Here is a 23,857-nt window from a genome sequence, read left to right as displayed (position 1 = left end):
GTTGAACTGTTTCACCTGCTTCTTGTGTTTGCTTTCTGCCAATGGGTTTACTGGCACACGAGTATGGAATCAGAAAATGTCAAGCAAATGTTAGAGAATAATCTCAAACAACAAAACTTGAATTCATAATAAACAAGTAGTTTCACCAGGAACCTGAGTTATTCATCCAATTAGGGAACAGAAAGATACCATGTGATGTTTGTGTTCAATCAAAACTAACCAGCACATTTTGAATTTTGAATATTAAATTCTTGTAGCAAACTGCTCGCTACAGACCAAGAATCTTTTCAGTGTAGCTATCTTCCTTCTAGAAAATATATTTGTTTATAAATATGGCTTTATCTTTGAAGACCTCATACAAATTGCTGCTCCTAAATGAACCTCATGTGAATCTTGGCACCTTAGAGGAATTTGATCCTGAAGACGTATATTGCCGTGATTGTGTCGCTAATCTGAAAACTTTAAACTTAAAAGCATCTTAATTAGAGGGTTAAGTAAACAAATGTTAGTATATTATACTTACCGAGGACTTTTATTACTTGCTGTGTAAACTGCATGGTTAAGTGAGAAATGCATATTTTGGCACACTTAACATTTGTGAAAATGCCTGATATTCACATCTTGCAGATACTACCTCCTTTATGCAACAATCTAATACATCATGTAGCAATAACAATATACAAATGCATGTGCCAAAACATGCATTTCAGGGGACTCTACCAAGTTAACTTTGACCGCAAATATGTGTTTAAAAACAAACTTTCATAAAATCTAAACCCCATAGAAGTGTTTCTACAAAGGGACACTTGGACCTCCCTCTCCCAGCAGCGTCCCTCACTGCCAGACTATTGTGATTGCTGATACCAATTTTTTCTAATTTTCTTCCTTAACAGTTTGTATTTTGTTATGAATTGTCATAACAAATTATGAAATGAAAACTGAGAACAAACTGTTTCCACTATTTGTTTTAAATTCAAATGTAAACAATTGCTTCAAAACACATTCCACTGTGGTGTTGGGAGTAGAGCCCTACATTGAAACTGACTATAAACAAAAGTGGAATTGGCTTCATTGTCCAAGCTGAAAGAGTTGCACAAAGTAAACAAAGAGCATAAATGGGACAAGCCAAATGGATTAAAAAATTCTTTCACTTGTACTAATAGAATCTCCTATCTTTAAACGTGAGTATGAGCTTGTTTAAAGCATATGATTTAAAAATATACATTGTCTCTTTAATCGAATAATATATAGTGCAATATCAGGGGTATCCGAAGGAATGAGGAAGACCAGATTATCCAAAAATTCCACACACTTTAATGCTGTCAAAGCCCTGACACAGCCATGCCAATAGAGCTGATGACAGGCGACCCCAACCCAAAACAAGAACACTGGGTTTCAATTTCCCATTCCCCCAGCCTCTCTCTTACACCACACCCGTCTGCAGCCTGGGCACAAAGGGAGGGGAAGCCCATTAAAATATGCTTTTTTAAAAAGCCTGTGTATATACATTACAGATGCTGGAAAACAGGGTCTTGCTCCTCAGCTCATTGAAGTCAATGAGGGTCTTTCCATTTTCTTCAGTGAGTGAATGGGTGCTGAATCAAGGACTAAACTGCCGCAGTTCAGGTCATTTCTATAGCCACACAAGCCCCCGCTAGCACTGTCCCTGCTGTCAGAGACAGGTTATTGGACTAGATGGACATTGGGTCTGATCCAGTTTGACTTTTGTTTGTTCCTCTGTTGAATTAGAGCCAGTCACCCTTGCAGCAGGAACACAGGGTAAGAACAAGAGGGTGCCTAAGGTGGTTTGATAATGCCCCATAATGTGCATGGAATTCTGTGAAGATTTAGGCCCATGACCTTCAGGTAGGGTGACCAGATGTCCCGATTTTATAGGGATAGTCCTGATTTTTGGGTCTTTTTCTCATATAGGCTCCTATTACCCCCTACCCCCATCCCGATTTTTCACATTTACTGTTTGGTCACCCTACCTGCAGGCAGGCCCCTCCCTCGTTGTTGCTTATGAAAAGGAATGGTGAAGTACTATGCTGTTGTTTGTGATGTATTGTCATTTCTCCTCTTGATGGAGGACAGAGTCCTAACCTGGATAAAATAATCCTCAGTTTCATCCACTGCTCTGGAAATGACCATGATGACTTCTCCAACTATTACTCAGACTCATAATCCTCCTTTTATTAGATAAGGTGATCAAGAAGGTGGCTGAGCAATTCTAGGAATATCTGAGAAAAAAGGGATTCCCCCCTCCACCCCCCACTAACTTTCAATCCAATTTCAAGCCCCAACAAAGCAGGCAAGTGCCTCTGGTGCATATGCAATAGAAGACCCTGTCCAAGTGATAACTGTCAATGACAGAGATATTTGCTGCTCTTTTTAATAGTGCTGACCATGAGGTATTGCTGTCTTGAGAGTGTGAAACATCTGATCTCTCCTTTGCTACATCCTGCAAAGAAAGTAAGATGGGCCCAGTAGTCTAACAGGTCTTTTCCCTCTCTAATTTCTTTGATCCTGCTAACATTAATGTCATTCCACTCACGTTGTGTCATTCCACTTAGTTGGATCCTGCAGTCCTTACCTGGGCAAAACTCCACAGAAATCAATGTAAGTTTTACCTGGGTAAGGATTGCAGGAGCTTGTCCATTCTTTGCACACTGTGGGACCTATCCAGCTCCCATAAAAGTCATCTTTCCAGTGACTTAAGCGAGAATTGAAAAGACCGATTTAGACCTTGTGTACACTTGTGGCATCATATAGGATATGTGTAGCTTCATGCCACAGTGAAAGGCAGGCTGCAGCCACACTCACTGCAATGTGTAGCTACAAGGGGCAGTGAAAGGCTCTGGCACAGCAGAGGGAGCTCCCCTTTGCCATAGCCTTTCCCTGCTGCTGGAGTCTTTCACTGTGGTGGGGAAAGGCTTCGGCAGCAGGGAGTCAGCGGGACACTACACTGCTAAAAATAGAAATGTTGATGTGGGAGACACTGCTTAGGCATGTAGAGAGCTGTGTAAGGTACATACCCTAGGGTTCAGTTGTGTAGAGCACTTTATTGTATTTGCCTAAGCCATTCCTCATCGTCTACACTGTTCTTTATACCTGTATTAGCTGGGCATGCAGTGTCTGTACTCTACATGCCACCATAAGTGTGGATAGTACTGGGTTTACAATGGTGCTAGTGGCACCGGGCCCACACTCAGAAGGGGCCCTGGCGCTCGGACCATGGCCCCGCTCTCCATCCTGAAGCCCCATCTCAACTTGGCTTCCTCCCCTTGGGGCCCCACCCACCATTCGCTTCTCTCCACCTCCCTCACCTCCTGTTCACTAATCTTTGCTCCCCTCCCTGTGTGAGCGGTGGGCGGGGCCTCCTGGCAGAGCACGGGCAGAGCAGGGGTGGGTCCAGGCATTGGGGTCACAGTCCAGGCATCAGGGCCCACAAAAGATTCATCCAGCCCTGAGTGTGGACATGATCTTAGAATAAATGAAACCCCTTCTTGCACTTGCACAGGAAAAAAATGCTTCCAAAGTGAACACTGGAGTTGTCTTTTTACTAGAGAGGAAGACTGGTCCAGTAGTTAGGGCACCAGCCTGGGATTTGGGAGACCTGGGTTTCTCCATCACAGACTTCCTTTGTGACCTTGGGCAAGTCAGTCTCTCTGGACCCCAGCTTCCCATCTGTAACATCATGATTACAGCCTCACAGGAGTGTTGTGGAGATGAATACATTAAAATCTGGGAGATGCTCAGATCCTGTGGTAATGAGGGTCATACATGTTTATAAGTCATATAATGGGGGTCACAGAAGTTTTCCCCAGCATTCCTAAAGCCTCTGATCCTTATTATGGAGCAATGGTCACCATTAGTTTTAAAAAGCAAAGTTGATTCTGGAGTTTTGAGAGACCAAAGAGAGAGATTATTTAACCAGGAATCTTTATTATTTACTCCAGTACCTTTACATCAGCCACACTGATTTAACTGAAAACTTGAGAACAAAATATTTGTTCCCATGGTGAAGTCTTGAATGCCTGCTAGAAACCAGTTAATAGCGTGGACAGAGATACTTCTGAAAAATGGGCATCTAAAAAGGAAATAATGGCAGACCCTTAATGACTAAATGTGCCAGGATAATAAAAGGTGGGTTGTGAACTCCTTTCTGTTTTGGACCACATTACAGTAGTGTTTTTTTATCCTGACAGAAATGCCTCATTATCTATGCTTGGAATTTTATAATAATCAGAGTATTGGGGGGAAAGGTTGACTATACATCTAGCAGCATGGCTAAACTGTATTGAAATGTCCAGTGTTTTCTGAAGCATAGTCGCTTTCATCTTCTTCTAAAGCACTAGCTGGAGCACAAAAGATAAATAAAATAGAACTATCCTGCTTCCCTCAAACACTGTTGTCTCCTCCCCCACCCCCTCTTCCCAAGCAAGTACCGCGAGAATAGGGAATCAGCTTTTCTCGGTCTCAAACACTGGTGTCAATCCAGGGTGTCAGGCCCTTGCACTGCACATTTTGTTCTCTGGATTAAAAAGCAGGATGTGATGTAAGTCCCCTGTAGGTCTGAGACAGCAGAGGTTGAAGTAGGTGATTAGCAAGTACTTGCTGGTATCAGCTGTTTTTTGTATTTATGCTTCTGAATGAACTACTGGAGACCTTGAGAGATGTTATAATACTAGAGACCTGCTGAAGAGAGTACGGGGCAGGCACTTTATGTAGGAGAGAAATTGCACTGTATTCCGAGGCCTAGCTCAATGAGCCTTTTGAAGCCAGAACGAAAGCTGGATCCCTGCTAAATGCAGAGTGTTCTTTGTTCTCAGGGATTTTAAAAGAAGTATTTTATATCAATGTAAAGATGTAAAAAAAAAATGTATTTATATCAATGTAAAAATGCAAATACTTTTAAATCCCAAATTCTTCTGTAGCTCAATATCAGTGGGAGGGATCACTCAGTGGTTTGAGCATTGGCCTGCTAAACCGAGGGTTGTGAGTTCAATCCTTGAGGGGGCCATTTAGGGATCTGGGGCAAAAACTGGGGATTGGTCCTGCTTTGAGCAGGGGGTTGGACTAGATGACCTCCTGAGGTCCCTTCCAACCCTGATATTCTATGATTCTATAACAGTCAATTACCTCATAGAAAAATGTCTCCAAGCGGTCAGTTAAGAGCAGATAGGAGTCCAATGGCATCCTCATTTTCTCAGCAGAGGAGCATCATGCATGACAGTGGGGAGGGATGTGGTATCATGACTAATGGAGAGGGAGAGTTGCAATTCTGAATCTCCTACTTGGTGCATAGGGAATCATGTCTGCTACTGCTTGAAAGAAAACATCTTTTTATGTCTCAGTGTTGCTAGGGATCTTAGTTCAGCAATTCATTAATAAGTTTGGCATATGCATTGGTTCTCCCCTCCCCTCCACACACACACTTTTCTAGTTTTAAACTGTACTAGGAAAAATCAGTTTAAACTAGAGATGGGTCCGAACCAAAACACTGGATCAGAACACCTGTTAATTTTGGAAGAGTTTGGATGGTTGATTTTAAAAAAATAAGTGACTTTAATGTAGCCTCCATTTGTGCTTGTGAAATCATTTTTTGTGTGTGTAGTTTTTGGAGAACTAACACTTGTGTACATAAACTTACCCCAATATTTGCAACACAAGTGATAGTGCCCCAAAACTGTGTGCACAAGTGACTGCATGTGTAAAGTTGGGAAACAATGGATGGACCTGCCCAGACCAATGCACATTACTAATGGGGAGCCTTCCATGGTGATCAACTAGTCCTTGAAAAACCCTGGAGAAATACCTCTCCATTGGTGAACTTTGATGCCAGGTGTGGAGGACCAAGAATAGGCACATGAGTCCCATCAGGGGCCCCAACGCAATTTAGGAATCCAAACCATGTAAATCCATCAATAACCTCCTGTTCGTTGCCAGGCCTTACAACCCAGAGAGAAAGAGAGAGAGGACCTTCTTGTTAGCAGCGCACACCTCCATGACAACAGCTTCAGTGGTTGATCTATCAAAACCAAACCCGTTAGCTGCTGACCAGCAGCACTCAGGGGTAGCAAGCTTCCAGGTGGCATTGACCATGCACTTCTCCATGCTGAGGGGAGCTCTCATGTTGGTGGTCCAGCTGATGTTGCAGCTCTGGGCCCAGCTCTGCACAGATTTCTAGGGAAATGGCCTTTGACATCCTGAATTTCTGCCACCATGAGTCTTCCTAAGTCTCAGAATTCCAGTGCACAGAGCCTAGTGGAGGAGCATTGCACCATGGCGATGTCTGCACATAATGCTGAGTGCTAATTTCCAAACAACAGGAGGGATCAGGACCTCATTGTAGGAGGTAGTTGTGACACTTCCCAGAGGCACCCTTGGTTCTGAGGCGCCTCGCTTAGACTGAGGGAGCCTTGTCTGTGCCTGCCATGGGTCAGCTCCCTAAACCGTTCTCCCTTCCTCCCCACACACCCCGGCCAACTTAAGAACTGTAAGAACTTACAATATGCCAAGATGCAGCAGTGAGATGAGACAAACAAAAATGGAGGACTGGGAGGGAATAATGGGGTCAAAAGCAAATGGCCTGGGATTTTCAAGTGACCTGTGATTTCAGACATACAACATGAGGCTGATTGGTTCTGTAATCTTTACAATCTATAGCATTGTTCTTCTGGGGGTATTTGGATACATGCTGATGGGGTAAAGTCTTCTGGCAATTCTCTGTCTCAAACACATTCTTCATTGTCTCTGAGAGGGTTTTTAATCTTTCATCTCCTGTGCTTTTTAACAATTCAGCCAGTATTTTATTACAACCTGGTGCTTTTCTGTTCAGAAGTCTTTTTATTGCTACCACAATTTCTTCATCCGTTATTGGCAGTGTAACGGGGTCTGAGCCCACCACTTGCAAGCGCCCCCTCTGGTTGGGTGTGTCTGCATTCTTTTAGTTCTGGTGACCCCTTTCAGTGGTTCTCAGGTAGGTTTTTTTTTTTCTTTTTCAGCGACTCAGCCCTCCAGCTGAGTCACTCACACTGTCTGCATGTGAACCAGAACAGCCCCCTTCCGGGGCATACAGTCCACCAGCGCCTATCTCAGTACCCTTCTGGTGATGTCTCCCTAGCTCTCCCTTGGCTCAGCCTTTAAGTAGTTCCAGCCCTGGTATGAGGCCATTTCCCCAGCTCTTCCTCCCTGGAGACACTATCTTCCTGCGGCCCTCCCCGGGATCAGTCCTCACTCAGTCCCAGCAGCGAGCCAGGAACTTCTTCATTGCTCCACTAGTCCCTGCTATCAGACTGTCTTTGACTCAGTCCTAGCAGCCAGCCAGGAGCCTCTTGCTCCTCCGGTCCCTGCCAGCAGACTGTCTTTAGTCCTCCTGCTCTTCCAGCCAGGCACAGTCTTTTCTTCTCTAGCTCCAAGCAGCAACTAACTGCTGCTCTGTTTTCTACAGCTCCTTTTATATGGCCCTACTGTCCCCTGATTGACCGTTCCAGCAGCCCCTCTGATTGGTTGCTTCCTCACAACATTCCAGGCCATTTGGAGGACCTCTCCACTGCTCCTTTCTTGGGATGGGTGTGGCAGAACCCTGAGGCCTCCATGAGATGTCCTATAGGCCTAGTGCACCCCATCACAAGCAGGTTTACTAGATTAATCTCTAGCTGAATTTTTTCAGGCCTATCATCAGCATATAGTTCCTTGATATATTCCTTCCATCTTTCATTCTTGTCTTTAGGGTGTGTTGAATATTGTCCATAAGGATCGTATTGGTCATCTTCATTTGTAATTGAAGGGTCTTATCTTTTGATACATCTCACTTTGTTCTCTGTATCCAGTTGTTCAATTTCTTTGCATTTTTCATTGAGTCATTCAGACTTTACTAATCTGCATTTGTTCTTATAATTGTATTTAATCTTTTGTATTCCTCTTTTTCTGTTGTCAACCTTTGTGCTTTTACTTTTCTTCTTTCGTCTATCAGAACAATGATTTCAAAGCTGTTAACTTCTTCCCTACATGTTTATCTGCTTGTTTGATAGCTGCTTTCAGATGTTGCTTTTCATTCATGATCCACAACACTTCTTCTTGGTAGCGATTTTGTATCTCATGATTCCTCAGAGTTTCAAGTTTCCATCCTAGATAACATTTGACTTTCTGTAACTTCTTTGGTATTGATTAAACTGAATATCAAACTAATCTATCATCCATAAAGACTTCAGAACAATCAGCCTAATATTGCATGCCTCTTTGATACTTTTGCAAGTTGTTCAAAACTGAATACAAGGAAAGTTTTTGATAAGGAAATAAACAAACAATACAGCTTCAAACTTGGAAAGGGCATGATAAATGCCATTATGAACTTTAAGTTCATACTAGAAAGATCAGTTGAACTGGGGAAAACAATGTGTTTGTTTTTTATTGATTTCCAAAAAAATATTTAGAAGAATCTGCAGATACAAAGTACTCAATATATTAAGAACTGTAGGGATTGATGGATATGAACTCCAAGTAATTAAACAATTTACTGGAATCAGAAAGCACTTGTAATGGCAGATGAAAATGAAAATTAATAGAGATCAAGAGAAGAATGAGACAAGATTGTATAATGTCACTGACTTTATTCAACATTTATCGCAAGTGTTTGATTAAATTAATTGAATAAACAAGAAAGTCTTAAGATGAATGGGAATAAACAAGAAAGTCTTAAGATGAATGGGAAAATGGGTGAATAATATTCACTATGCAGATGTCACAGTACTGCTAACTGATTCAGAAGGAGGTCTGATGAAGTTAATGGAGATTATATATGAATATGCCAAAGAATATGGTCTAGACTTGAATATGACCAAGTTAAAAACTATAGTGGTATGCAAGGATCCTGGGAAAACATGCAAGGTTCCAGTGAATGACACAGCTATACAGTAAATGAGAAATTATTGCTACTTCGGAAGCATCATTACAGAAGATGATTATTGGATACAGAATTCCAGCACCAGAATAGCAAGAGCTAAAGAGACATTCTGGAAGAATAAATGTCTGCTGAAAAGGGACATAAATCTGCAGACTGAATTCCAACTCTTAATTTAACACAGACCAAATGTAAGTTTATTGCTGAGAATCATGGACATTCAAATAATCTTTAATAAGAAACTACAATTCTTTGAATTATGGTGGCGTTGAAGAATTCTGAAAAATTCATGGCTTGACTAAAGAAAAAGTCTTAGAGATGACTAGGACACGGCAAATGCTAGTGATCTGATGAAAAGAGAGATTCAATTTGCAGGGCAAATTTTAAAGGGTTCAGTAGGCAATGCACGTTTACAGCCACTGAAAGGGAAAGTTGATAGTAGAACACAAGACTGAAATAGATGTAGGGAGCCAGAGTGCCTTCCCTCCCAACCAGAGGGTAAAGAGCCACTCTCTCAGCCTCAGTGGGTGGGGCCAGACCAAACTTCCTCCAACCCCCGGAAGGGGCGGGGTGGAACAGGAAGTACAAAGGGCGGGGGCCTTAGCCTAGTCAGGGCAGCAGCAGGGAGGGAGGGAGACATAGGCTGCTGGCTGTTCCCTCCAGACCCTGCTGTCGAGCCTAGGGAAGCCCTGGACCAGGAGAAACCTGACCTGGAGGAAGGACTGGGGCTACCAGGACTGCCAGCCGCCGAGTACCCGGAGGAACTGTAGAAGCCAGGCAGTAACCCGGGCCAGCGTGAGCCTGACGCGGAGGGGGAGCGGGAGCGGGAGCTGGAGCTGGAGCTGGAGCTGCCAGCAGCAGAATACCCTGATGAGCTGGAGGGACCAGAGGGACCCGCTCGAGAGTCCGGATAGGAAGTAGCCCAGGGGCAGAACTGCACAGTGCGGTGGATCTATTTGGTTAGCATGTTGCGGATGGCTCCCCAGTGGCGGGACCCTCTCCTCCCACCACTGTCAGGGCCCTGGGCTGGAACGCAGTCAAGTTGGGTGGGCCTGCGTTCCCCTACCCTGGCCAAACTGCCTCGGGTAGCAGAATCCCGACAACACCACAGACTCTGGCCGGCGTTCCCCCTGCCTGAGGGGCGTGCCACTGACTCTGGCCGGTGCTCCACCTGCCTGAGAGGCGCGCCACTGACTCTGGCCAACACACCTCCCTCTGCTAATTCCCTAGTGACAGAAAGGTGTAACCAAGGCCTGCGAGTGAGGTAGTAGCTTCCCACCGCCCCGCAGCGGTTCGGTGGACCAATTGAAACCTATCACAATGGACAATGTGGTATCCTGGGTGGATCAAAATGACTATTCATCCTCAAATTGATTAATAGAAGACTAATGAAGGGTGGCAAACCTCCAGTAGTGGAGATGCCTCATAAGAAGAGTGATTTTGGGGTACCTCCATTTTTGGGTGTCCAACCTTAGAAACCTTAAAGGGGCCTGATTTTCAGAAATTGCTGGACCATTTAAGGTGTCTCAAGTTAAGCATCCAAAAACTTGAAACACCCAAAATCATTAGTCCTTTTGAAAACCTTGGCCACGTTGTACACTGAGCAGTAGTCTTGAGAGTGTCTTTCCTTTTTTCAGGGCAAGTTACCTTTTCAGCAGTGTTTTTATATGTATTTTTAATGCAAATTAACTTGCTTTATGGTGCAGTCATGGAAAAGAGAGAGAGATTTGAAGAGCTTTTCATGGCAGTATATTAGATTAGCATTTGTGAGATAAACAGTAACCGCACACCAGAGCAGATGCAGTCTATCAGTTTAAGACAGAGTTGGACTTAGAAAACATGCACTGAATTTAAGCTTTTAAATGTATTTACATGTTAGTGTGTATGGACGACAGCAATAAACCTTTAGAAACCATAATTGTCTTTTGGTTAAATATAATATGGCTCTCACTGAACATATTATATATGTGGTAGATGATAACAGAGCCTGTAGAGCCAGGTAGTCTATTGGGCATATCTGGGTGCTATTTAAAATGATGGGGTTTTGACCCTCATCTAGGCAAAATAAGAAGACATCTTCCAGGGCCGAAATCCCATCCTTGTGGTGCTTGGGGGCCCGACAGTGTGTGGGAGCAGCCCACAGTAGTCAGCAGCAATCCAACATCTCCGCTCCAGAGCCTTTTCAGCTGTTGCTGCTACACATGTAAGTGCCTCCTGTTCCCCTTGCTCTCAGATGTCTACTCCACTCCTCCTCCCTGCTCTGAGCACTGATGGTGTGCCGCAGGCACAATGAGTAGAGAATGGGGAAGGAGGCAGCTGCCTCGTTTGGAGAATTCAAAACCTACTATCGGGGACAAATTTTCTCCCTGACTCACAGCCCGAGTAAACAGGCTTTTGCAGAGAGGCTCCGTGGTGGGCAGGCAAATGAGAATCCTCCCGCGCAGAATCTATGCCACACGGAGGAGGATTGAAGCCAGCCCACAGCATGGCTGCGCAGCTGTATGGCTGCTGTGCATGGGACAGGAGATTAGCTAGTGGATCTATGTAACCATGAATCCACTGGCAATGCTCTGGTGCTCCCAGGCTGCTCCTGAATGCTCCCTCTGGCACATAGTTAGAGCCTTTATAGAATATAATTTCAAGATGTCTCCATATCTTCTCTCATTCTGCACAGCCAAATAATACCAGATCCACTATGTTCAGGGCCTCTCTCTGTCCTTATTTGGGCCAGAGGTTTTGGTCCTAAATGAATTAGCAGTAAATGACTTGCAAAACAGTACTTAAGTCTACATACCTCATCATAGTCTTCCAGCCTCTTTTATGTGTTCACTGATGCCAGGCCACATTATTGAGAATTGGACTCTCTCACACCACTGTGCTATACATTGATGGCCCATGAGTATCCAAGGAAGGCTATCAGCTCACAACCCTTTGAGGGTGAAAAATCCAGTCAACATAAACAATCAGGCCACTTAATTCAGAGAGATGGCCTTGCTTAGCATGTAGCTCATGGGCTGGAGCTACCTGTCACTGATCAACTGCAAAATTGGTTTGTATTTGCTTTCCAGCTCTTGCTGCAACTCAGATTTCTTTGAGTTTTTCAGATGAAGCCCATCAATCTTTTTCAGTACCATGTGATATATGAGGAATATGGCTGTCCATATCATCTTGTCACCCACTTTGCAATCGCATTGCACTGGTGTAAATGGCTTCATAAGTTCCAGGTTGAGCTGGTCAATACATTTTTAAATTCAAAAATTCAGTGACTTTATTTGGGTCCAAATTTCAAATTTTGATGGGGCTGGGGTGGGGCAGGGAATTAACCAAATATTTGACAAAAATTATATCCCATTTTTGACCTGCTATGGAACTGGTCAAAAGATTTCAGAATTCAAAATTTTAAGGAAATTTTTCATCAAAATTTAGACAAAAAGGGAAATAAACTATTGCAGATGGATTGACCCATTTCTCAACTAGCATTGTAATGCCAGTCAACAAGAAATCGGGCCCGTAGACCTGAATCTCTGTTGCCAAGTCATTCTAGAGCCAACTCACTGGCAATAGAGCACTTCCTGGGTTGTGTGGACATAGTACCTACCAGTTCTGCTTGTAAATTCCTTTTCTAGAATAAACATGGAAAGCAAATTTGTTTAAAAATATGAAGAAATTTTTCAGAATTTTTTTTTTTTTAAGTGCTTGCCTGGTTCTGTCTTGGAGCTCTTCCTCTAGCCTAGCCCTGTGCTCTGTCTTGGATGTATCACATGCATGGATGTCAGCCATATATCATTCTGTTCCTTTGTCGGACTTGGCTCTGTGGCACTGAAAGATCCCTGAGGGTTGGTGAAACCTACCTGTGACATGGTGGTTTCCCACTTAGGGTATGTCTATACAGCCTCCAGCTGCGAGCCTTAACTGGGTCTGTGGACTCTGGCTAGCAGGACTCGCCTTAGCAATCTTAAAACAACTGCATAGACAGAGCTTGAAGTTGAGGCTCTGACTGGAGCTTGGGCTTTGAAGCATACCCCCTCCCTTGGCTTCAGAGCCTGAGCTCAAGCCAAATCCGCAACTTCAAAGCGCTCTGTGCACAGGTATTTTGAGAGCGATAACATGCCAATTTGTGCTGGCCGGCTTGCTCACGTGGGCAGTGTTGATGTACCCTTAAAGGCTAGAGGGCTGGGGCCAGCCAACCCTAGTTACTAACGAGGCACACTTGAGCAGGGATCAGTTGATTCCCCTATAAAGAGCAGCAGGAAGCTGCAGAGAGGAGGGATGCTCAGAGAGAGTGGAGAACAGAGGCTGCTGGGAGTGAGTAGATTCCGTCGGCCAAGTGAGACTATAGGCAGGAAAAAGCCTGGGAGTGAAGGATAAATTGATGAAGTTGAGGAGGGATCTGAGACCTTTATTTGGAATGTCCAGTTAATTTAATCAATCAACACCAGAGAAGGAGGTCAGTGAAGAAGAGGATTTGTGTATTGAAGGGAAAACTGAGGCAGGGGCTGCCTTCAGGGCCACCCAGAAGCCATAAGAGGGCATGCAGGAGGCTGCCTGCCCTATGACACTATCAAAGAGCAAACATTTGGAGCAGTATCTCCTGAATGAGGCAATGGACATTGATCGATATGCATATTCACTGTGTGTGGGAACTTGTCAGAAACCCGTGTCAGCTTTGAGAGGAGGTCAAGTCGAGTAAGCAGCATTTCTCTATCTCTCTCTCTTCATGACTTCATTTTAGTTTCCTTAAGTCCACACACATGCACCCCTGACTTGTTAGGTTTCAGAGCTAGCTCCATAGACACAGGGCGGCTCTACCAATTTTGCCGCCCCAATCAGTAGCCGCCGCTGAATTGCCGCTGCTGCAACAGTGCTGGAGCTGCTGCCGAATTGCTGCTGTGCCTGGAAGAGCAGTGCCGCCGCGGGACACAGACTGCCGCCCCATTCTGAATGCCGCCCCAAGCACCTGCTTGGAAAGCTGGTGCCTGGAGCCGGCCCTGCATAGACACAACCCATTACATTACACTCACTCTGATGTTTTCTCTATCATCTCATTTGTTTCCATTCTTATTAGCCCTTTTCTTCCGGGGAGAGATTGAGATCATTATTCAGCCTGGGCTGACACCTCCCAGCTGAATACCTCCGTTCAGTGTGATATCTACAGCTTTTCCATGCAGGTGATGTTCTTGCCTGATGTGCCAAGGGCCCTGGGTTATTTTTCTGAAAACTTGTTTCTAGAGCTGTTCTGTCATTTCGGCAGCTATCAACTGTTGACCTCCATGCTGTCTCACCCGGTTCAAAAATAGCTCTACAAAACACAGTGTATAAAATACCAATACCTTGTGTGTTCTAGCCCTCTCCCAGTTGCTCTGACTGTTTGAGCTAAACTATGATACCAGCGGCAGTAAACAGTGACAAAAATGTCTTGGTGTATCCAAGGCCCCTAGAGTGGTAGCATGTAAAAACTGTTTCCCAATCTATAATTGGGATGATAAGAAGTACTGACCCTATGTCACATGAGTGTTGTGGGGATTAGTTAGTTAATGTTTGAAGCCAGTGTGATAGAATTCCAAGAATTTTTATTATTACCTTCTTGAAAGCTTGAAGTTAATTCTTCTTTGCCTCCATTCTTGTCTCCCCCCTCTCCTTTTTTTTTGTAATGGAATTGGCATGGATGTGATTTTATTTCTTGCTTACTTCCATCTATGTGTAAAGGATCTCTCGTGGACAGAGCACTGGCCTGGGGTGCAAAAAAACTGGGTTCACTTCCTGGATCTGCCATTGTGTGGCTGGGTGAACCTTAGGCAAGTCACTTTGCTGCTCTGTGCCTCCGTTTCCCTTTCTATACAATGCGGATAATGAAGCGTAACCCCCTTTGTAAAGTACCTTGAGCTCTACTGACAAAAATACTATATAAGAGCGAGGTGATATCATTAGTATTATAATTAATGTTGACATCATTCTGAGAATTGTGTATATCACAGAGAAGGCCTAATTCACTGAGATTTGTTGTAGGTTTATGCCAACATTAACACTGGCACAGGCTGTGCTGTAGGACTACGTGGGGCAACACAAAGCATCTACAGCCTCATTTCTGGGGGACTAGTAGATGCCGATACAACCCCCCAGAGCGGGTTAGGAGTCGAGAAAAAGCACAAAGTGTGTTATTTTAGTATTGGGGTCAGGTCTAGCACATGCTGTGTAATCTTGAGCAAGTCTCTTCGCCAGTCTGAGGTTCTGCCTTCCCTCCCACCCTGCGTCTATTTAGACTGTGAGACCTGACTATACAAACAGAGTTAGGTGTCTAGAAAACTACTGCAATTCACAAGCCCTGAGTTAGGTGCCTACACTCCCTATACGGTGAATGGGGAGAGACAGGCACCTTGAGGGTATGTCAACACTGTGATTTAAAAATCCGCAGCTGGCCCGTGCCACCTGACATAGACTCATGGGGCTAAGGAGCTATTTAATTGTGATGTAGATGTTTGGGCTCAGGCAGCAGGAGCCTGTGAGGTGGGAGGGTCCTGGAGCTTGAACTACAGCCCAAGCTCAAATGCCTACACTGCAACTGAACAGCCCCTTAACCTGAGACTCACTAGCCTGAGCCAGCTGGCACGGGCCAGCTGCAGATGTCTAATTGCAGTGTAGATGTACCCTTAGATCGTGACTCACAGAAGCCCGTGTGCTAGGCAGGGAGCTGCCTAAGGTAGCTAATGGGAGATACTGACCAGAGGCGTGTATACTAAGCCCACACCCCCTTGGAGATAGGCATCTAAATTCAGGCTGCAGGGGGACACCTATTTCTGCTAGTAGTTCTCAGCTTTGAACCCTTTCCTGGAGTTAGGCACCTGTGCCATTTTAGTAAGAAGCTGGGGAGAGGAATAGGACAAAAGACCTCCCTGATAACTTTTTAGCCCAGTGATTAGGGTATTCACCTGGGATGGGGAGACCTGTGGTTTAAGTCTCCCTCTGCCTGAGGGGGAGAACAGGGCTCTGCCACCTCTCAGGTGAATGCTCTAACCATCTGGCCATGGGCTGTTCTGGTGTAGGACTCCAACAGTCTTTCCTCTTGAAGCTATTCCACTATGAATAAATAATAGAGATATTGGAGCAAGGGGACTTGGACCCTGGGTCTCTCACATCCCAGGTGAGTGCTCTAACCACCAGGCTACACAATCATTCTCTGTCTCATTCTGGCCCAAATGATTGTTTGAAAGATAGAGTACACCCAAGCAAAGGAGTTTCCCAGCAAATAGTACTGTAGTGAGTCTACACAGCCCATTTTATTGCCACTGCTTCCTTCTCTATGATGGAGTCTATTTTTTCTTGAGGAAACGGCTTCCTGCTTATATAAAGTGTAGTGGGTGTTCTTCTCTGTCACTCTCCTGTGAAAGAACCTATAGCCTGATGGTTGGGGCACTCATTCAGGAGATGGAAAACCTTGGAGCCAGTCTGCCTGCTCCAGTGACTCTTTAATTATTTTTCCACAGTGGAACAACTTCAACAGAAGAGCCTGACCCTTCTCTGCACCCCACTCACAGTTGCTGTCCTTGGTCAGTGAAGACCCACAGTTCAGGGGTGCATCTGCAGAGTTCACCTCCCATCCTGGGTGGGGAGGGTAAAGAGGCATCTTACTCACTCCACTGGCCGCTCACCAGCCACCTGTTCACTGCTCTCACTGTGCCCCTCACCAGCCACCGCCCTGCTGGCTACTCATCACGCCTCTTTGCCACCACCCTACTGGTCAGTCATCACGTCTCTTTGCTGCCACCCTGCTTGCTGTCAGTCACCTTCTGCCTCAACCTCTGCACATCAGTCTCTCAGTGATTTTCAGCTCTTTTGCAGGCAGGACAGAAACACAGTCCTGCCACAACTGGTTTCAAATACCAAAAGGGGCTCCTCATGAAGCCTATTTAGCTCTATTCTTTGAACAGTAGGGAAAAACAGGTTAAGCCAGTCTATAGAGAATGGGGGTGAGGTGCATGGTGTGCAGCCTCCTGACCAGAACTCCTGTCCCTACCTCTCTTACTTTCACAGGGCTCTGACATTCAAGCCCCTGCTTAATGACATTCTTTCAACTGAGGGTGTCCCCCCTCACTTGGGACAGGTTAAGCACAGTCCTGCTTTTCTGTATTCCTACAATAATTACAAATTGGTGATCATATTTCACTACCCGTGCATTCAGAACTAAGGTCATTTGTACCCAACACGAGCCAGAGTTGATCCTTTGACACAGCTGTAAATGATGAATATGTAAACAGAGCAGAAGAAAACTGTATTTACATAAACATACCCATAGTGTCTTCCCCTCCTAGTTAGCTGGCAGGGAAGCATTCGTTCAGAGCCTGCTTACATCCACATACATGCACTAGCTCCGTGAGAGCTAGCATGAGTATGAACAGCAGTGTAGCCATGGTACAAGTAGGAGCAGCAGACGCATGGCAGAACCGTGCTGAGTACAAATCATCCTAAAAATGATAGGTACGTACTCAGCACAGCTCAGCTATGCCTTGATTGCTGCTCCCCATGCTACACTGCTGTTTCTACTCACTGCTACGTGGCTGCACGGCAATTTCTACCTGTGCTCCAATTGAACTAGCGCAAATGTGTGTGTAAGCAGTGGACTGTCGGCCCTAGCTTATAGGATAGACATAGTCTTAGGCTGCTGAGTGCCCATCTATCATCCCTGGTTCATGAGTTGCTTTAGATGGGAGCTTGGTGCCTCGAGGGAGGCAGCAGTATGCATGCTCAGAGGCAGAAACATAGGTGCCTAGGAAATTTTTACTGCAAAAACTTAAGCACCAAGTGAGTTTAGGTGCCTACAGGGTTCAGCAGCAGTTTTGTGCATCATAGTGGTCCTGAAAATGGGACTTAGGTGCCTAATTCCTTTTGTGAATCCAGACCTAAACTCCCCGGGGGCAGGGACTGACTCTCATGCTATATATTTCCTCACTGCCTAACACAGTGGGGCCTCAATCTCTGTTTGGCCCTCTAGGCTTTACTGCAATGCATGTAATCATCATCAATAATAATGGTGAGTCTCCTAGTGGCCCCTACCCCAATGGGAGTTAAAGTGCTGTCCTTGAATTAGAAGTAGGAGTTGTTACTACAGGAGATGAAGAATATTTCTGCTTTACTTTTAATGCAGTCACCATTTTTAACAAGATGGGTACATACTGCCATCTAGAAATAAAATCTAAACATTAGGTAGTGTGAGGGAAAACCTGAAGGTTCATGTTTCTATAGCAATACTTTGGTATGTTTCATCGAATAAAAAAATGGTGCAGTATCCCAAGAAGTGGTGGCTAAGAAACCATTTGGAAAAGACTTCTCAGGGTTTAGATTTTTCTATTGACATACAAAAAGAAGCAAGATCTTTGAGGTATGAGAGCTATAGCTTTACTACTGCATATTTTTAGAGGAAGGAAGTTGAAAGGCCCTTCCGTGCACCTTTCTGTGACCAATTTACTGTATATAAAATACCGTCAAAGGTATGCGGGCATTAATGTTGCAATTAAAAGGCCAAGACTTGTGTAACATCTTGGTTACAAACCCTCTGATTATGGAAGATGAAATTATGCACTTGAAAAGTCCAAACAATGCTCTTGCCAAAGCTAAGGGTTAATATTTTGTTTGAAAATGTAAGGATAAATGAATGGGGTGTGTCAAAGTTCCTTCCCCACTCTGAACTCTAGGGTACAGATGTGGAGACCTGAATGAAAACCTCCTAAGCTTACTTTTACCGGCTTAGGTTAAAACTTCCCCAAGGTACAAACTATTTTACCTTTTGCCCTTGGACTTTCACTGCCACCACCAAACGTCTAACCGGGTTTTTTATTAGGAAAGAGCTGTTTTTCTTTCCCCCCAAAATCCTCACCAAAACTTTGCATCCCCCTTCCTGGGAAAGGTTTCGTAAAAAACCTCACCAATTTGCATCGTGACCACAGACCCAAACCCTTGGATCTTAAGAACAATGAAAAAGCATTCAGTTTCTTAAAAGAAGAATTTTAATAGAAGAAAAGGTAAAAAGAATCACCTCTGTAAAATCAGGATGGTAAATACCTTATATGGTAATTAGATTCAAAACGTCGAGAATCCCTCTAGGCAAAACCTTCCGTTACAAAAAGACACAAAAACAGGAATATCCATTCTATTCAGCACAGCTTATTTTCTCAGCCATTTAAAGAAATCATAATCTAACGCATATCTAGCTAGATTTCTTATTAAATTCTAAGACTCCATTCCTGTTCTGTCTCCAGCAAAACCTCACCCAGACAGACCCAGACCCTTTGTTTCTCCCCCCCTCCAGCGTTGAAAGTATCTTGTCTCCTCATTGGTCATTGTGGTCAGGTGCCAGCGAGGTTATCCTAGCTTCTTAACCCTTTACAGGTGAAAGGGTTTTTCCTCTGGCCAGGAGGGATTTTAAAGGTGTTTACCTTTCCCTTTATATTTATGACAGGGTGTGAGAAGAATGAAGGATTCCTTTTACAGGAAACCCAGTACACTAAAAACTCCATCCAAAACACAGTAAACATGAGTCGGAATAAAACAAAGCAAAAGAAATTCAAATGGCTTTCTGGAAGTATTTTGTATTTTCAGACTTTTCCAGAATCTGTTGTTCGCTTTTGAAAAACTCCCAAATAATCTAGATTATTTTCTTGTGTTTAACATAAAACAGATTTTAGGTCTGACACACGAGCCCTTGCAAAGTTAATGGTTTAACATTTGAAGATTACATTTCTCAAGAAAGAGTGCTCAGCAATTATAAGAATAGTGAGCACTTCTTAAATGCCAGCTGGAGTGGCTGACTGAGTCATCACTGTGCAAAAAGGTTCTCTGCTGTCAAGGATGGGAGAATACTTATCTCAATAACATTTGGACCTAATGTAGTACCAACCACACTTAACAGTGATATTCATAGAGATGAGGGTGGCTCTGTTAAAGAATGTAAAGCTAAGGTCAATGCTCTATTTGAGCAGCATGCTTATTGCAGCAGATTTACATTTATTATTTCAAATATGTCCAGCATTTATTATCTGCCATTTTCTGGAGCTCATTATTGTCACAAATCTGTCCATGGTAGGGTGCTCCCTTTAATGGAAGTCCAAATACCCCCATCCCAACAGATACTGTGGGGAGGGAGTGTGTCTTTCTAGTGGGCTGGCGCTCAATCCATCCAGCCAAGGCCTCGTGGCTGTTTCTTGCCCTGTTGGGATCCCAGCTAAAATATCAAAACAGCCCACAATCAGCAATTGTGGTGAAATAAAGGTATGAAGGGAAAAAGAAAGGGTGAGGTGACCCTGTAGGCAGCTCCTGTCAGGATATGGGCCTCTCTTACCCCAGAGGGCTCTGGGAGTATCACAGTCCACTTCTGAGGTCATTGGGTCTCCAGTGCATGTCTGACTCTTTCCCCTTTTTAGCTCAAGGGATCCACAGTCTCCTTCTGTGAGGTCAGAGAATTGCTGACGGTTCAACAGCCTGGTCCCTCCCCAGGGTTGCTGCCACCTGAGTGGAGTTCTCTCCTTTGAATTCCTTCTCCAGTGCTGGCATGATTTGCAGGTGCGGAGGAGTGGAGTCCTCCGGCCCAAAGCAGCTCCTTATCCCCTTCCATGCTACTGTTTAGTTTATATACCCCAACACCTACCATCTCCCTCAGGACCGGCACAGGGGTGTATTCATTGGGATTGAGAGCGCCAATTTCTCATGAAAATAAATCTGTGTTCTGGTGTTTCCTGCAGGCCGAATGAAGCACCTGGCAACTATAAGACTACAATGACAGGTACCCATGCATTTTCCATGGGTTAGTGTCTTTTAGCGTATGCAGCCATCTGAATGGAATGTGGTCTATGACCAAAGAAAAGGAGTTTCCCAACAAATATTAATGGAGTGCAGCCATGGCCCACTTTACTGCCAGTCAGAGGTGAAAGTAAGCCGGTACGCTCCGGTACGGCATAACGGCAAGAGCCGGTGCGCTGAACAGGGACCGGCTTTCCCAGACGGCAATTTAAAGCCCTGGGATAGTGGCGGTGGGGCTCTGGTGGGGATTTAAAGGGCCCCGGAGCTCCAGCAGCCGCTACCACCCAGGGCCCTTTAAATTCCCGACGGAGCCCGGCCACCGCTACCTCAGGGCTCGGGCATCAGGGCTCAGGCAGGGATTTAAAGGGCTTGGGACTCCAGCAGATGCTACCACAGCAGAGCCCCAGGCCCTTTAAAGCTCTGCCAGAGCTCCTGGGTAGTGGTGGAAGCTGGGAGCCCCCAGGGCTCCTCAGTGATTTAAAGGGCCTGGGGCTCCACTGCGGTAGTGGCAGCTGGAGCCCTGGGCCCTTTAAATCGCCCCGGTAAGTCCTTTAACTTACTTTCACCCCTGCCACCAGTGTATCCTTCTCTGTGATGGAGTATATTTTTTCTTGAAGGAATGGCTTCCAGCTTATATAAAGTGTAGTGGGTGTTCTTCTCTGTCATGTCAATCTCCTGTGAAAGGACCATCCCTACTCCCACATCTGAGGCATCTTTTTGCCAAGTCCAAATTAAAAAGAACAACATAAACACTCCTGCAATGTCTTGAAGGTTTGATCACAAGCCTCTGACCACTAGAACTTCCTTGGGCATCCACTCTTTGAGGTCTGTGAGCAGGGGCTGTGATGGTGGCAAATCCTGGCAAGAAGCACTGATAATATCTTGACAGACCCAAGAAATGCCAGACTTGTTTCTTTGTCATGGGCGCTGGACAGTCTGTCAATGCTTGTATCTTATTGACTAGTGGCCTCTGATGTAGCCCAAATACGTAACTTTGCAGTTCCCTATTTTATATTTCTCCAGATTAGGTGTTAGGCTGGCATCTGAGGGGGTCCAGAGCATTGCTTCAAACTGCTTTACGTGGCTCTCCCAATATGGATTGTAGATAATGATGTCATCCAGGAAGGTGGCTGAATACTGCCCATGCAGTTGATGTATCCAGTCCATGAGCCTCTGGAAAGTCTCTACTGTCCCATGGGAACCAGAAGGTATGCTCCTGAATTGAGACAAGCCAAAGGACATGGAAAAGGTTGTCCTCTCCTAGGAGTCTGGCATCAATAGTATTTGCCAGTAACCTTTTGTAAGGTCTTAAGTGGATATATATCTGACAACTCCCGACCATTCTCATAGTTCACCATCAGGTAGGCATTGAATTTTGATGTTACATTGATCTTTTGGAAATCAGTGCAGAAATGGGTCATGCTGTCCTGCTTTGGCACTAGTACAATTGGATTTCTCCCTTGACTATGTGATTTCTTCAACCACCCCCAAGACCAATATGGCTTGGAGTTCATCCCACACAGTATCCCATATTTTACAAGGGAGCAGCTGCAGAGTTTCCCTGACCTGTTGTCCTTTGACTGTTTCAATATGGTGGTATGTTAGATAGGTCTGCCCTGGTAGGAGTGAGAATATTGTGGGAAATGAATTAAAAAGTTCCTGGGTCTTTTGTTCAGTCTGCAGACCTTAGTTCATCTACATGGGCCCAGCCATTTGTGCTATGGGCCCTGGGGTCCTAATTCTGAGTCCAAAGGAAAAATCTTAAGCATAAAAAAGGATACAGGTTATGAGGAACCTCTCCTGGTCTTTCCAGACTTGTAATAGATTCAGATAATAGACTTGGGTCTCTTTTTTTCTTCTCCCTGTGCCTGATCTCATAGCAGCTGATGGAGCCCTCTTGCCTGAATACCTCAAAGGATCCCTGCCATCAGGCCAATAATTTGGACTCTGAGCCTGGTCACCTGGTTTGAATACTTGCAGCCAGGCCCCCTTGTTACAGGCCTTTTCTTGTACCCATTGTGCGTTTAGCAGGTTTTCTTTAGTGAACGCTCCCGAAGTCTTCAAGAGATTTCTTAATAAGAACCTTTTTGCTGTTCAAAGTTATGCAGGGGGACTCTTCTGGCATGCGTCCACCTCAGGATTGGAGAAAAGCAGAGATCGCCTTGACCCACCTCCTTCTGAGCTGCGCTGTGTGCTCCTCAGCCACAGTGTAGGCTCTAGGCCTCAGAGCGGTATATACTCACCCTTCGACATACATGTATTAATGCCAGCCTATCGTCTTTACTGACAGCTAAACATGCACATGAAGAGTAGGCTTATACCCTTGAGCAGTAAAGTCAGTGAAACTAGTCCAGTGTTGACATTCGTGAACTAAAAACAATAGCTGTCCACGCCTTTCTCCACCCACAAACACTTTTTTATGCTTATGATTTTTCTTTAATAATAACAATGAATGGGCCTGAAAAGACAAATAAAAATCTTCAGTTCATAAAAATTAAAACACATGAGGTTTCAACATCAGACAAAGTTCTCTGAGAGGTTACTCCTGAATTGACTTGCTAAGAAAAGGAAAGTGTTGAACTGAAGAAGAGTGCAGATTTCTGCATACAGATGTGTACAACGTATGAGTTTGACAGAGACCATTTTTTAAAATAAGAGAGGGCTATCAGGAAGTCTGTGACCTGAAATAAGGAGAGATGCATTTACTCAGGAAGATGCATCCATAGCAAAATTACTTTTGCAGAAATGCATCTCTTGAAATGTTCGTTTTTAACTTTTATTATTTTTTGCCTGTGTGTAGCTCAGAAGAAAATCACAGATCGTATCCATTGAGAGTGAGTCTAACTGCCCCACAAGGCTCCTCAAGGCATTTAATATAGGAATCAAACTTTTAATAGTCAGGGTAAGGAGCAGAAATATGCATATAGGACCAAATCCTAATCTTACTAATGGCAAAGTCTCTCTGAGTTCAGTGGTACCAGACTTGGCCTTAAATGAGCAACTATAAGCAAATTAGAGAGATGGTTTTTTAAAAAAAATCCTGTATTTTTGCCTGATTAACTTTTCCCAAATGTTTAAAATATTTGCTGTTTTATTAATGCATACAGAACTTGCCAATTGTACCCTAAGAAGGCTTGTCCAGTCATGCAGAAATCCACTTTACAT

The 23,857-nt window shown here is 44.5% G+C and overlaps 1 long non-coding RNA gene across 2 annotated transcripts in view; it reads left to right on the top strand.

The window, feature by feature from the left end:
- LOC122458411 overlaps positions 1–21,816 on the top strand; it is a 55,648-nt gene extending 33,832 nt beyond the window's left edge. For both annotated transcript variants that reach the window (XR_006278460.1, XR_006278459.1), the window contains exons 2-3: positions 20,635–20,675; positions 21,716–21,816. This is a non-coding gene — a long non-coding RNA (uncharacterized LOC122458411). The remainder of the gene's footprint in view (positions 1–20,634; positions 20,676–21,715) is intronic.
- The last annotated feature ends 2,041 nt before the right edge of the window (positions 21,817–23,857 follow it).

This window comes from Dermochelys coriacea, chromosome 2 (assembly GCF_009764565.3).
Source record: "Dermochelys coriacea isolate rDerCor1 chromosome 2, rDerCor1.pri.v4, whole genome shotgun sequence".
NCBI classification, from domain to species: Eukaryota; Metazoa; Chordata; order Testudines; family Dermochelyidae; genus Dermochelys; species Dermochelys coriacea.
The sequence above is the reverse complement of the archived record's forward strand: the minus strand, read 5'-3'. Positions and strand labels throughout refer to the sequence as shown.